This window comes from Hydractinia symbiolongicarpus, chromosome 4 (genome assembly GCF_029227915.1).
Source record: "Hydractinia symbiolongicarpus strain clone_291-10 chromosome 4, HSymV2.1, whole genome shotgun sequence".
Taxonomy (NCBI): domain Eukaryota; kingdom Metazoa; phylum Cnidaria; class Hydrozoa; order Anthoathecata; family Hydractiniidae; genus Hydractinia; species Hydractinia symbiolongicarpus.
The window spans coordinates 16720228-16735688 of NC_079878.1; the positions used below are offsets into that span (position 1 = coordinate 16720228).

Below are 15461 nucleotides of genomic sequence, written 5' to 3' on the forward strand. Positions count from 1 at the left end.
TTTTTGTATATTTTATAGGTCTTGTATGACCTATAAAATATATGGTTCTATTCATCGCTTAGCAACCATTCCTTCCTAAAGTCTTTATACCGGCATTCTGTGATGTGTGTCTGGGGGTAGTAGTTTTTACATTGCACATACACCGATGAAATGTCCAGGATTGCACTAGCTTGACAGGTTTCATCATAGGGTACAGGCTTACCATAAAATTTAGTGGTAATTGAATCCTTGTAATATTTAAGTTTGGCGTTCATATAGCGGTCTTTTTTAACAGGCTCTGTCGTCAATTGCTCGGAAATAAGCTCTTTGATTTTTTGCCATATTTGTCGATACTTTGCAAACCAATCAGGGTATTCCTCAAAATCGAGACTCATTGCTGTTACTGCATTGGCGTTATACCGTGTCACCCCATGTGTGGACCATATTTTCGGTGTTTTCACCCTTAGAGCTACTACGAGGTCTGGTATATGGTACCCTACTATGTACCGATTATCCTTACCTCCATTAGCGGGGATGGGATCCGATACCGTTAGGTAGTTTACATTGATGTCGTCGATGTCTGTGAAGGTAGCGGCAAAGTTGTAGAATAGTTTTGGATTGACAAGCTCATTTTCAAATTTCAGCATCTTGTTTATTGTATATTTCGAACGACTTAAGAGAATTGCATGTCATTGTACATACGCAGCCGCCTCCGTTATATGTGATATGCTCATTATAACAGTACCAGCATAACATTTTACCGCTTACCACGAACATACGCCGCAGATACATCTGTCATATGCATCGAGTACCCCTTCACAGTCATTAAATTCTTCATTCATTTATTAGGACATCAAGACGATCCTCCAGGTCTTTAATCCTCCGTTCATTGGACCCCTCCTTCTCTAATTCCTGTACTAATTCAAGGGCCATAAGAGGTAAGGATATACCTATGCCGGCCATAAATGTAATCCGTGTTGCCGTTTCAAAAATATCGAATTTTGATTGACAGTTGACACACATTTTATTATATCTTACAACATAGTTGTAAGATATTTCAAACCAACCCCACAAATTCCTCTTGCGTCAGGTCACCCCCAAATATGACGAGGCGTCTGCAATCCGGTTCGGGCCCTCCCTTATAGCGCCTTTTCAACAACCGCAACGGCATTTAGAACGCGCTGTAATACAACTTTCGCTCTTCCACGTCCTCATACACATACCCGTCACTGTCGTCTGTTCGCCTATATGGGCAGCCATGTTTTCTTTGACACGATAAACGCCAGATTTCGTCGTACTCACCTGTGGAGGGTTGTATCTCATGGGGCACCTGACTTTGTCGCATAGTTCTACGGAGCACCAGTAACAGAGTACCATTTTATATACATTCTAATAAGGTCCGAAGCTACATATTGGACACATGTTGTCGCGCATGTCTCGCGTCCTGAATCTTTTGGGGACATACTTGAATAGATAGGGATACTTTTCAACGGCCCTGCTGCACATGTCTTGCATCTTGAACCGGTCCGGGACATATTTGAGTAGATGGGTATTATTTTCAACAGCCTTGTTACACATGTCCTGCGTCTTGGCATGGTCCGGAATACTGTGAAACCAACTCATCTTTATTATATACCATTTCAACAAAGTTCGAAGATTTCATTCTGCCCAACTAGATGTTACAGCGCATGCGTTGATGATCAGTGGATTTTGCTGATGATCAACGGTATTTTGTGCAATGGAGCGTGACGAAAAGTTGTGACGTTACAAACAAAATTGTGTACGATATTTTTTATGAGAGTTTGACCGTGATTCTTTAAAAAGTGTGGTTATATTCCATCCCTACACTAGCTAGGACTGCGTTTAAACAAACGGAAAAGTGATTTTATGAAAGAGTCAATCTCATTTTTGGAGTTGTTAATTTTTCGGAAAGAGTTCAAGCCATACCCAGAGAAAATCCAAAGTTTGGTAGAAGCATTGCACCCAACTTCTGTTACCGAAGTAAGCAGTTTTCTTGGATTACTTACTCATTTGTCAAGATTTATTGATCATTTTTCAAGCAAAACAGCACCGCTAAGATTATTATTATTAAAGGAAGATACGAAATTCATATGGGGAATTGAGCAACAAAAAGCATTTGACGAGTTGAAGGACTGTCTAGTAAGAGATAAAGTAATCTCATTTAATCTTAACACGGAATTAGTTACCGATGCATCAGATTTTGGTATTTTGCAAAACGACAACAACGGACATCAAAGACCGATATCATCCATATCAAAATCATTAACAGAAACCAAAAGCGATATGGTATAACAGAAAAAGAAGCACTTTCTGTAGTTTGGTGTATTGAATAAATAATATCATCGTTATTTATATGGTTTGAAATTTAAACTAACAGTTGATCACAAACCACTCAGTTTGTATTTGAACCGCAAGGAAAGTTAAGCTTACGAATAGCAAGCTGCCAGCTAAAGTTACAGGCATACGATTTTGATATCAACTATGTTCGTGGAGAGCAAACCATTACCGATTTTCTGTCACGACAACGGAATGACCAACCATTGGACGAAAATCGTACAAACCATAGTCACATGCACAAACCAATATATCAACTTTATTAGGAAACACAGCACACCGATGTCAATTAGTCAAAATAAATTCAGGAACCAACCAACCTTAAAGAGTACAAAGTTATGCAACAAGAATTTTGTGAAGTCGATGGAATTATTCTTCATGAAAGTAGAATTGTGTTACAAAAATCACTTCGACAAACAGCTATCAACATTGCTCACCAAGGACACTTAAGTGTTCAAAAAGTCAAGAATTTACTTCGCAGCAAAATTTATAGGAAAGGCATGGACAATCATATAACAGAAGCATTATCAAAATGTGGAGCCTGTTAATCTGTCACTGTTACCTTCACCGGTACCAACCATCCATGGGAGGAACTAGCTATCGATTTATTTGGTCTACTACCATCTGGAGATATTCAAGATATCCTATCGTTGAAGTTATGAAAACACTATTACTTCAAATTTCATCAACAAATTAGAGAAAACTTTTTCGTTAATTTGATGTCCAGAGAAATTTCGTATGGATGGATGGACCCTCTTTTAGTGGAAATGATTTCAAAAAAGATTTAAAATTATGCAATATTAAAGCCAAACATATTACACCCTATTATCCACAAGCAAATGGTGTAGAGAAAGATTCATGAGAGTTATCAAGAAAACCATCGGAACAGCATTTTACGACAACAAAAACTGGGTTAAAGAATTAAGCAGAATGTTACTATATTACAGAACAGCAACACACATGGTAACTGGTCAAACGCCTCCCAATTTACTCTTTAACAGATCCATTAATAAAAATCTACCATTCATCGATCAGCGGAAACATCCATCAGATCCAGAAGTGAGAAATCGACAGAAAGCTATTAATCGAAAAACGAAAAAATGGTTTGATCAGAAAAAGAAAGCAACCGAATGTAACGTAGTTATCGACTATTACTTTATCCTGAGGAGAGAGAAGAATGCTGATAAAACGAAGTCGAAATATTACAAAACGATTTTTAAAGTTATTGACATCAATCATAACATGGTCACAGTGATAAGTGAGAGAGGAAATAAATATACAAGAAATATTATGTATGTGAAAAAAGTACAATCACCTGAAACAGAAAAACCAGCCCCTCACAAATGGCAAACTAGAAAAAAGTAGCCATTACAGAACAGACAGAAAGTTTATGGACACAACTGAAATAACAGGTAAGCATTCTTACATGATTTTGTGTGGACATTATATGTACACATTACTGCACGAGTCAATTTCTGTTTTCATGTAGCACCCGGGTGGTGTTTTGCTCTATGTTTAGTACTATAGTTCCTGGGTCTGCGTTTTATAATGTGTGTCACGTGTTATTATATAAACCTGTATCTTTCTATCTAGAATTAGTTTATATTGAACATATAAAACGAAAGGCATTACTTGGTATTCTCTGTGTAAAGCTCGACAATAATTTATTTAATTTCTGCTTTTTGTTTTTTATTCACTTTTACTTTATACATACTTTCAATTTAATTTACTTTTACTTTGCTTTTCTATTTTAATTTACTCCACTTTGGATAAAAATTTGAAAACCTGGTTTCTATATTGTCATAAAGACATGTAGTGTTAGACATCTTGTTGCTTTATTGTCATTAGCATAACCTTACTCAGATGCTATTTCAAGAGTGGCGTGGTTTGGATTAAGGGTCTGTACAAAAGAATGGTCTACATAACGTGTCGGTTAATGTATTGTACATATAACAACACACATACAAACATTTCAGCACCGTAGTTTTTCTATAATGTATTTGTAAGCTTCGCTAAATTCCTTCGCTTCAAGATCAAGAGGATCTTTTAAATACGCTTGTAGCTAGTGATGTTCTTTCTTCAATGGTCAGTAAATATCTTTCACGACATCAAGACCTGATTGCATCCTGACTTCTTCAATTTGAGCAACTCTGAGTGAGTTTCCTAATAAATAAAAACAATATCTTTCTTTTATATCGAGCAGGTAGATCCTTAACCGAGTCAATTATAGACGTACCACATTGAGTAAGACCGTATTCTTCAGGAAACTCGTATATTTGCTCCGAGACTCCAGAAAAGGCAGGAATGTGTCTTGCTGCTGTCTTATTCTGTGCGTGTTTCATACTGTTGTCTGAAGGAAAACCAATGTATGAGCGGAACTATAATATATGCAAGAGCAGCCCTAAAAATAACAAAAGAATGTATCAGACAACATTTTTGTTCCCAGGATTACCTGCATCATTTGTGGCGCCGGCAATGTCTTACCTGTGTTTTTCACACGTGGAGTCGTAATGTTTGTTTTCTTTTAATTCATTTAGGCCAGGATTAGAGAAATTTATTCACTGGAGTTCTAGTTATCGCGCAGTGCCGAGAAAAATGTCGGCAATATTTTTTGAGTTTTTTTATGTTCTCAACAAGATGTTCTGTCAAGAACACCAAACCTGGATAAAACTTGATTAGTTTAAACTCGCATTATCAAATCCATATGTTATCCAAAAAAATTAATCTTAAAACTTCAAACTGTTTTTCACAAAAGTAGAGAATTGAAACTGAAATTTTTATGAAAACAGTTTAGCATCATGCTATTTATTCACTTTCACTATTCGAGTAAAAATTCTTCTTCTTTTTCTTGAAACCGAAGTAACAGAGGATGTATTACCGCTTTTGGTTACTGCAGGTATGCCACCAAAGTTAACTGTACAGTTGTTAAAACTGAATGTGTTGTGAGTGACATCGGTTGTTTTATTTTCATGTGCAATACAATCCTAGCTAGATGTTTGGCAAATGTCATTGTGCATAAGTTCAGGATTTGATTTAAAATCACTTCTTTGCAATTCTTCTAATTGATTTTTACCTCAGCGTAAAATCTCTCTAAAACATTGTTCAACTCGTCCGGTGGGTACAAACTAATATCTGCGTTGAAATTTCTGAATTTTGCTCATGATTGATAGACACATGATTGATACATACCAATAATTAGTTGCTTAATTTGTATTTTCACTTTTAGATCTATTGTGTAGTAACTTTATTTCTTTTTCATCTGTTGTAGTGAATTGGTATATATTAGTTCCCGTGAAAAAAACACAATAGTCCAGGAGCTCATAACAGAACTTTAGGTCCCATATTTTCTACAAAAGCTTTGACCCTCTAAATAGGTTGGTAGTATCATGGACTACAAAAATCACATGGTCAGCTGACCCAATTTGGGGGCGTTTGGGTCTCAGGCTCCTAAAATTACCCTAATTCAAGACTCCTATTTGGTCCCATAATTCTCAAAGCTTAAAACTTAGTAACATGTGTCATTATATGAGAGAATCTGAAAAATGATAAAGTTTACCAAAGAATTGGGTCTTAAGACTGGGTCAGACCCCCCCTCAAAGACCATTTTAGGACCTTAATTTGTCCCCATAAGCTACAAACTCCAAATTTTGCACAAACATTCTCTAACATAGTGTAATGTCAGTGGTCATAAAGCTGACCAAAAATTTGGGTCTTTGACCTAGTCAGACCGCGTCTTGACCCAAATCCCTATTTTAAACAACTCTTAGAAGGTAAAAAAAACCAATGACTACAAAGCCCAAACTCAATATTTGTGTTCTATACTAACTATGTAATACATAAATGGTCGAGCTTTCCAAAAAATGCAGTCCTATCAGCAGGTCAGACAAAGATCTGAACAGGGACTCAAATTAGACCTCATAAGGTACAAACTAAAGATTTTGGAAGACTATTGTGATTAGGCAAAAAGCAAACCAAAAATTACGGTCTCTTGATCAGGTCAGAAAATAGTTAGCGATATCAAATTAAAAAAGAAATGCTATGATAGCATTTAATAAAATATAACTATGTACAATAGGTTATAGCAGCATGATTGATATTGTTCTGCATCAGCATCTAAAGATGAGTAATGTCATTCAGTCATAAGATCTAGTTTAAACTACAATACAACATTAAAAAATATTAAAAAGGTTACTCAGTTCTAGAATATATGACATTGAATCCTATTCGGTAAATTTTTTGTCATATCACACAAAAAAAATCTAACCTTAAATTATCATTACTCGTCTTCGTCACTAGTTTCGCCATCACTGTCTGAATCGTCATTACTTGACAGTTCATCAAACCCTTCAAAATCTTAAGGAGAATGGAAATACTTTTAATATTTTAAATAGCGGCGGCAGTAGCGGAAATAAAGAATTGCTTCCGAGTAATAATTAAAAAACTCAGTGACTAGATTGTAAAACTTAATATCCAAAATTCTTCTCTGGAGAATCCATAATAATTTTCATTGCTGGTGACATCTACTGCTTTTGGAGACATTTCGGCTTCGTACCACTTAATGATATAGCTGCCATCTTTCAGCAGCCAACCCATGTCTTCAGGAAGGTGATTTGGAGGCTCGGACGTTATTGATGACATCCATAACTGTGCAACCTACTTTGTTCGATAAATCTTTTGACGCAACACTCGTAAACAAGGTGGTAGAGAACTTCCATCAAACTTTTTAACACAGGAAATTGCTTCATTTTCTAATCTAATCTTGAGAGTGACTTTTGGGTTCTTCGCAGCGAAAATAATCCCCTTGGAAATTCACTGTAAACCTCGGGATGGGAGTCCTTTAGTTTGAGAAGATTATCATGATAACGGACAATCCAACGAGCGTAATTTGGATGGTTCATGCTAAAGAAATAGTTTATGATTTTAGTCAAGCAGCACACATACAGATCAAAGTTTCCATTCCTCAAGCTTCTACTAAAATCATGGTAAAGTCGTATCATCTTGACGTACCCATCCAGTATTGTGCTGTTGCACCCTGATTTCCTTTCTCTGTATCTTGCCTGAATTGACTGTATTCACGCAAGACATTGTTGACTTCTTTGAATACTTTATGTCCTTCATGCAAGTTCAAGGGTTCTTGGGATTTTATAAACTTGATTTCTTCTTGGATATCTTTTTTTAATTGAATTTCCTCTCTTTCTTGAAGAAAATATTGAAAATGAAGAATCTCCATTGCAAGTGCAAGTATTTGGTGACATCTTTTACTTCTCTTATAACACTTTCATAGTAAAAATGACTTGAGAGAACCTTTTTCAATCACACCAGCTTCATTTAGGATATGTGGAACACCAGATTCAGCGATGTACTTGCCAAATGCGCTAAACATGGCCATCTCTACATGGAATGCACCTAGAGCGACAAATATATCGTCAAACTTTGAAGATTCTTCCGCTTGAAGTTGCATAGCCACTTTGGCAATCGCAAGATCATATGTTACTGAAATGGTTTTTTTACCACATTCATTCGCAATCACCTGTGTACGCCTCAATGTTTCTGCTACTACAGCTATAGAAGTTGGAGACTGATTAATTTGTGGCAGGTACCAAACTTTTTGCAGATTGTTGGTATTTTGAAAAATTATAGAATTCTAGCCAACCCACATTGGTGTAGTGTCGGGTGAAAAATAAAAATCCATCATCCACAAGGTATAGTACATGCGTGCTTTGATATATGAAAGGGGTTCTGACGCCCTTCTCTGGTCATCTAGTGTAAGCATTATTCTTGTTAAAATCTTAGTGTTTTTTTCTGTACGGCTCTATGTCTAATCCTACAACCAGAAATGATCTACGTTTTTTCTTTCCAGCTGGCTGAGAATTGCCAAGGGTAGAATCGTCATCTTGGTACAATGATTTTTTATTATTTTGTGACACAACTTGGTACGCTATCCCAACGGTATCATGCAAGGTATCCTTTCTTTTTCCAGGGTTTCCATATTGAAGAGATTTATTTTGCCAACTTTGTATCCATCACCAGCATGCAGCACACAGCATCGTTCTAAAAGTTACAAAATTGACAAAAACGGTTTTAATTGTGGTGAAAAGAAGGTTTTACGGAAATTTGGGTGTTCCCATTAACCAGTGATTTTAAAAACATTAAATATACTTATAAATACAATACGCCATGTCACTTAAATATAATATACAAAACAACAAAACGTTAATATGAAGATATATTGTAATTCTTCTGTAAATAGCGTAAAAAAAACAGTTAATATAATTAGAACGTAAAAATGTACAAAGAAATTAATATTTACAAGGCTTCAACATAATCTAACAGGTTTGTAAATCAAAAAAGGTCTCATTTACATTAAAGCATATTCAACTTACCATCACTGTCAGTATCTCCATTTGCATTTAAATCGTCATTTACAGTAGCTACAACATCGGCAAAATATCACAATAATAACTTGTTATTGGTTATCTTAAATTAGTATATTCTAATTAATTATGTTTTCCTCTTACCATCGCTTTCATTGATCTTATTGAATATTTCTTTGTTCGAAAATTCTACGAAATGAGAAATTCAATCAATGAAGTAAAAATTGACATAATATATGTTTAAAATTTAGTTCAACAACAGACTATTAAAACTTTTTTGACTTATCATCCGAAACTGACTACAACATGTAGTTACTAAAAACTTGATATAATTACATATATCTTTACCTGTCATATCTTCTATCTATCACATTTTATCTACAGTTTCTAATTTTCTATATTTGATAGTCTAATATGCGAATATCCCGGTAATTTGTTCACGTTTTTACTTTACTTGCTTCAAAATAACTGCTTCTCTTAACTTTTTTCTTTCACTGTCTGGTTTGTTATGTCGGTTTCCTGTTGTATTTGGACGAAAACGTTCTATTCTATTTAAAAAAATTCTAAAAATAGGTTAAGGCCCTCAACACATTGGAAATAAGACAAATGTTTTTTCTATTGCTTCTCCTCCGCATTAAAAATAGAGATATGGGGCGAGACGCGGTCCGACTAGGCCAAGAGACCCAAATTTTTGGTCAGCTTTATGACCACTGACATTACACTATGTTAGAGAATGTTTGTGCAAAATTTGGAGTTTGTAGCTTATGGGGACAAATTAAGGTCCTAAAATGGTCTTTGAGGGGGGTCTGACCCAGTCTTAAGACCCAATTCTTTGGTAAACTTTATCATTTTTCAGATTCTCTAATATAATGACACATGTTACTAAGTTTTAAGCTTTGAGAATTATGGGACCAAATAGGAGTCTCGAATTAGGATAATTTTAGGAGCCTGAGACCCAAACGCCCCCAAATTGGGTCAGCTGACCATGTGATTTTTGTAGTCCATGATACTACCAACCTATTTAGAGGGTCAAAGCTTTTGTAGAAAATGGGACCTAAAGTTCTGTTATGAGCTCCTGGACTATTGTGTTTTTTTCACGGGAACTAATATATACCAATTCACTACAACAGATGAAAAAGAAATAAAGTCACTACACAATAGATCTAAAAGTGAAAATACAAATTAAGCAACTAATTATTGGTATGTATCAATCATGTGTCTATCAATCATGAGCAAAATTCAGAAATTTCAACGCAGATATTAGTTTGTACCCACCGGACGAGTTGAACAATGTTTTAGAGAGATTTTACGCTGAGGTAAAAATCAATTAGAAGAATTGCAAAGAAGTGATTTTAAATCAAATCCTGAACTTATGCACAATGACATTTGCCAAAAATCTAGCTAGGATTGTATTGCACATGAAAATAAAACAACCGATGTCACTCACAACACATTCAGTTTTAACAACTGTACAGTTAACTTTGGTGGCATACCTGCAGTAACCAAAAGCGGTAATACATCCTCTGTTACTTCGGTTTCAAGAAAAAGAAGAAGAATTTTTTACTCGAATAGTGAAAGTGAATAAATAGCATGATGCTAAACTGTTTTCATAAAAATTTCAGTTTCAATTCTCTACTTTTGTGAAAAACAGTTTGAAGTTTTAAGATTAATTTTTTTGGATAACATATGGATTTGATAATGCGAGTTTAAACTAATCAAGTTTTATCCAGGTTTGGTGTTCTTGACAGAACATCTTGTTGTTATTTAATAATAATTTATTCTTTTGAAAATTCGTAGATTGTATTTCCATTCAAATTCTTTCAGGCGTGACATGTACATAATTTGTTATAATGTTCTAAATCGCACGTGACTTCATAAAATCAAATAATTGAATTTCCGCGCCCGAAGGCGTAGGAAATTCTTTAAAACCGTCGTTTTTTCTTTCGGAGCATTTTTTGAGAAAAAATCGACCCTGGGATTTCACGTTTCTCTGAGAGGAGGATCTAACTAACCCTGTCCCAAATAGTCAATTGCAACGTCACAGATTTAAACTTCGTACCCAAGCTCCCTAAGTACTGGGAAGTCATCTAAATGACGTTTCAGGCCAAATTGGTATTTGTTTTCGACAAAATTTGGCACAGTTAACAAATAAAGTATGCTGAACATGATGGTGACATTAGAATTTTAATTTTTTGCCACCTTAAATGTCATTTTAGGCCAAAATTGGTCCAAAAATTAAAACCACTTCATTTTCGACAAAATTTGACACAGTTAACAAATAAAGTATGCTGAACATGATGGTGACATTAGAATTTTAATTTTTTGCCACCTTAAATGTCATTTTAGGCCAAAATTGGTCCAAAAATTAATACTACTTAATTTTCGACAAAATCTGGCACAGTTAACAAATAAAGTATGCTGAACATGATGGTGACATTAAAATTTTAATTTTTTGCCACCTTAAATGTCATTTTAGGCCAAAATTGGTCCAAAAATTAAAACCACTTCATTTTCGACAAAATTTGACACAGTTAACAAATAAAGTATGCTGAACATGATGGTGACATTAGAATTTTAATTTTTTGCCACCTTAAATGTCATTTTAGGCCAAAATTGGTCCAAAAATTAATACTACTTAATTTTCGACAAAATCTGGCACAGTTAACAAATAAAGTATGCTGAACATGATGGTGACATTAAAATTTTAATTTTTTGCCACCTTTAAATGCCATTTTAGGCCAAAATTGGTCCAAAAATTAAAGCTGCTTCATTTTCAACAAAAATTGGCAAAGTTAACAAAAAAAGTATGCTGAACATAATGGTGAACATAATGGTCACATCAAAATTTTGATTTCTTGTCAACTAAATGCCGTTTAAGACCATAAACGTTTCAATCGCAAGACTTTCAACCATGAATGGCTGTATTTTTTGTTAGCACGTTTTGTTTGCGTTTGTTGTAAGATATAATGTCACTTGTGTGCTTTATCTTCAGAGCTTCATGCACCAAACCTCTTCGAATGTTTGGCACGATAACACAACGAATAAGCAGGTTGTCATCAAATGTTTTGGTAGCGAACGGAAATTCTTAGAGCCCCCAGGGCTTCTTGTTTATAATAATTCATGAATATAAATTAAATAAATTACCTTGCAGTGATTTTATTGGCCGCCATAACAATGCTTGTCATGTCGTGAACATAATTAAGGCTCGTGAAATATGTAACGAGAACATAAAAAAAATCAAAAAATATTGCCGACATTTTTCTCGGCACTGCGCGATAACTAGAACTCCAGTGAATAAATTTCTCTAATCCTGGCCTAAATGAATTAAAAGAAAACAAACATTACGACTCCACGTGTGAAAAACACAGGTAAGACATTCCCGGCGCCACAAATGATGCAGGTAATCCTGGGAACAAAAATGTTGTCTGATACATTCTTTTGTTATTTTCAGGGCTGCTCTTGCATATATTATGGTTCCGCTCATACATTGGTTTTCCTTCAGACAACAGTATGAAACACGCACAGAATAAGACAGCAGCAAGACACATTCCTGCCTTTTCTGGAGTCTCGGAGCATATATACGAGTTTCCTGAAGAATATGGTCTTACTCAATGTGGTACGTGTGTAATTGACTCGGTTAAGGATCTACCTGCTCGATATAAAAGAAAGATATTGTTTTTATTTATTAGGACACTCACTCAGAGTTGCTCAAATTGAAGAAGTCAGGATGCAATCAGGTCTTGATGTCGTGAAAGATATTTACTGACCATTGAAGAAAGAACATCACTAGCTACAAGCGTATTTAAAAGATCCTCTTGATCTTGAAGCGAAGGAATTTAGCGAAGCTTACAATTACATTATAGAAAAACTACGGTGCTGAAATGTTTGTATGTGTGTTGTTATATGTACAATACATTAACCGATACGTTATGTAGACCATTCTTTTGTACAGACCCTTAATCTAAACCACGCCGCTCTAGAAATAGCATCTGAGTAAAGTTATGCTAATGACAATAAAGCAACAAGATGTCTAACACTACATGTCTTTATGACAATATAGAAACCAGGTTTTCAAATTTTTTATCCAAAGTGGAGTAAATTAAAATAGAAAAGCAAGTTAAAAGTAAATTATATTGAAAGTATGTATAAAGTAAAAGTGAGTAAAAAAGAAAGTGAAGAAAAAAAAAGAAAGTAATATCATACATACCCCTGATATACAGGTACATTTCACGCCCCATATACCTGAACTACCCCCACCAAACCAACACGAGAAAACCAAGGCCACATTAATCACCATCACCAGGGGTAGGTATAATCTTGGCATATGTATGGTTGAGAAAAAAATAGGTCTATTTCACGTATAGCACGACAAGCCCGGCAGCTCCTGCGATGGCTGTGTACAGATGTTTTGCCGCATATTTAAGGATGGTTGACGCTACCCTCAGGAAGAATGAGACTACCGTAACAATGATCCCGGGTAGCGCAACACCTGCCTTGGCTCGAGGTCATTCCCTTTCTTTCACGTCGGGTGATGCCACCTTCACCAGGCCCAACAAACAAAGTGTCTTGTATAAGGCTCTTCGTGGCATCTACAAATTCATCCGTCTCCTCCAACGATTCCATCTCAATATGTTCGCCCTCCTCCTCTAATTTATTATACCTTTTCAGGAGGTTCTGGGCCCCAAGTTTACCACCATTTGTTGGGTGTAACATAGTCTACAAACCCTAGGACTTGCAGGCGATTACTACCCAGAAGCGTTTGTATCTGACCAACGATTTTTAGGCTACCATCTTGATTTGTAACCACTATTTCCTTGAATGTTTTCTTACCTTTCACTATTTCCTTTACAATAAGTTGATTACACCCTTGTCTTCCCTGAACATATCATAATACCTCGCATTAGGCTGTAACCCCAACTTTTCCATAAGATGATCGTAAAGGCCATCGATCTTTGATTCGAGTAACTTTTGCCTCTACCCCCATGCTGTTTTTCTGTTGAAGGCCCCGATGTTCTAGGGAGCTTTGGCGTTCCGGGAAGTTTTGATGTAGTATCATTGTACCAAGTAGTAGAAGGGAGTCATTATGAGTACAATAACGCTCCTTCGACACTTTCAACGGTCAAACCCTTGCTAAAAAACGCTCCTCGATACCCCCAATCCTGCAACCCTCACACTAAAATCTGCTGACATCATCAAAAACTACTCAATCCAACAAATCTGCTGACATCATCAAAAATCAACGCATGCGCAAAACCTTCCACGAGCGATAGCCTTCGGTCTGGCAAAACCGCACGGTATTTTGAGTAGTGGGGGAGGAATCCCCTACTCAAACCAAGACCTTTTTGAAGTTCAGCTGTACTTATAATAAACAGGATGAGTTGATTCAAAAACGCAATAAGCAAAATATACGACACTGTATCAGCGCCAGTAGCAGCAACTCAGGGCGCACTTACCGATCGATTGAAGAGTGTGCGGGATACTGTTACTTTTTATTACAACAAAGCGAAGGAGCAAATTTCAGCAAGAACAACAACAACACATCACGATGAGGTAGAACAAGAAGCACAAGAGGATTACCGTGGAGTAGAAGACATCAAGCACCTGTTCACACAAGAGAAAAACCAACCCGAAGGCGTCGAAGACATCCAGCACATATTTGACGAGAATGACACACAATTTTTGGAAGACGGAAATCGTGCCGAGACAAGGCGGTTTAACAAGAATCTAAACCAACCACTGACAGATGCGATCATTCGAAAAACCACGCCTCATATGGACATGCGCGTTAATGTGGTGTACAGTTTCAACTGTGATATTCACAAGGCGGAGGTCGTGTAGCTCCCTATCACAAAAGTAAGAGCGCCAAGTCGTTATCAACCATTGCCGAAATCGAAGCCTTTATAGAGCAGTGTGAAATGCAGCGCCTGGATTTGGAGAATGTCGAGTTTTGGGGGAAGGCGTACTTGCCACCAGTAAGAATCATCGAGACTCCAAGATCGTACGAAGGGAAAATAGTCTTCAACCACGTGCAAATTAAGATCATCTCTACGAGAGAGCCTTTACTTGGATATGGACCTCTTCCAGACTGGTTGGGAAAGAAGAGGTGCATCTACGGCTTTGACAAGGAAGATGAAAGAACCGATAAATTATGCTTTTGGCGATGCCTTGCCGTTCACTACTGAGGGGAACGAAAACAACTTGAAAAGCATATCACGCAATAATCCCTCAAACTAGCTAGCGAGTACTATGAGGACCCCAATCTGAAGCGTGATCACGTGCGCCCTACAAAGCTGGTGGATTTGGAGGGTATAGCGAAACACTTCAAGATCAACATCAGAGTCTTTGAGCCTAAGACAAACTCTGACAAAGCACCATGGGGACTTGTATATGGACAAAACCAGATCAAAAAAGGTTTGGATGATATCAATCTTGGTATGTTGATTGGTCACTATTTCTACATCAAGAATTTAGACGTACTGGCGCAACAGAAATGGGAATGTGATGCATGCGGTCAGCTTTTCACAAAATCCTGCAATCTCACGCGGCATAAAAAGAACGACTGCAAGGGTGCTAAGACGACAATTATTTGCAAAGGGGAGAAAGAGAAACGTATGCCGAGCAAGTCGGAGAAGGTCTTTTGCGATGAGAGCTTTAGCTACGCTGCGTGTCATTGGATAGAGGCGATGTCGGAGCACACGGGGAGACACATACATCACGTGCTCTGCGGTCATGGAGGAGAACAAGTGCTGCGAA

At 36.6% G+C, this 15461-nt stretch overlaps 2 long non-coding RNA genes across 2 annotated transcripts; both read right to left on the reverse strand.

Annotated features, from left to right (window-relative positions):
* Window positions 1-4025: 4025 nt before the first annotated feature.
* LOC130641603 (uncharacterized) lies at window positions 4026-5084 on the reverse strand. Its single transcript, XR_008982479.1, has 3 exons — window positions 4819-5084; window positions 4571-4735; window positions 4026-4497 (listed from the first exon to the last, which is right to left on the reverse strand). It is a non-coding gene; the product is annotated as an uncharacterized LOC130641603 (long non-coding RNA).
* Window positions 5085-6189: 1105 nt separating this feature from the next.
* On the reverse strand, window positions 6190-9342 carry LOC130641604 (uncharacterized). Its single transcript, XR_008982480.1, has 3 exons — window positions 8718-9342; window positions 6599-8385; window positions 6190-6447 (listed from the first exon to the last, which is right to left on the reverse strand). It is a non-coding gene; the product is annotated as an uncharacterized LOC130641604 (long non-coding RNA).
* Window positions 9343-15461: the final 6119 nt, after the last annotated feature.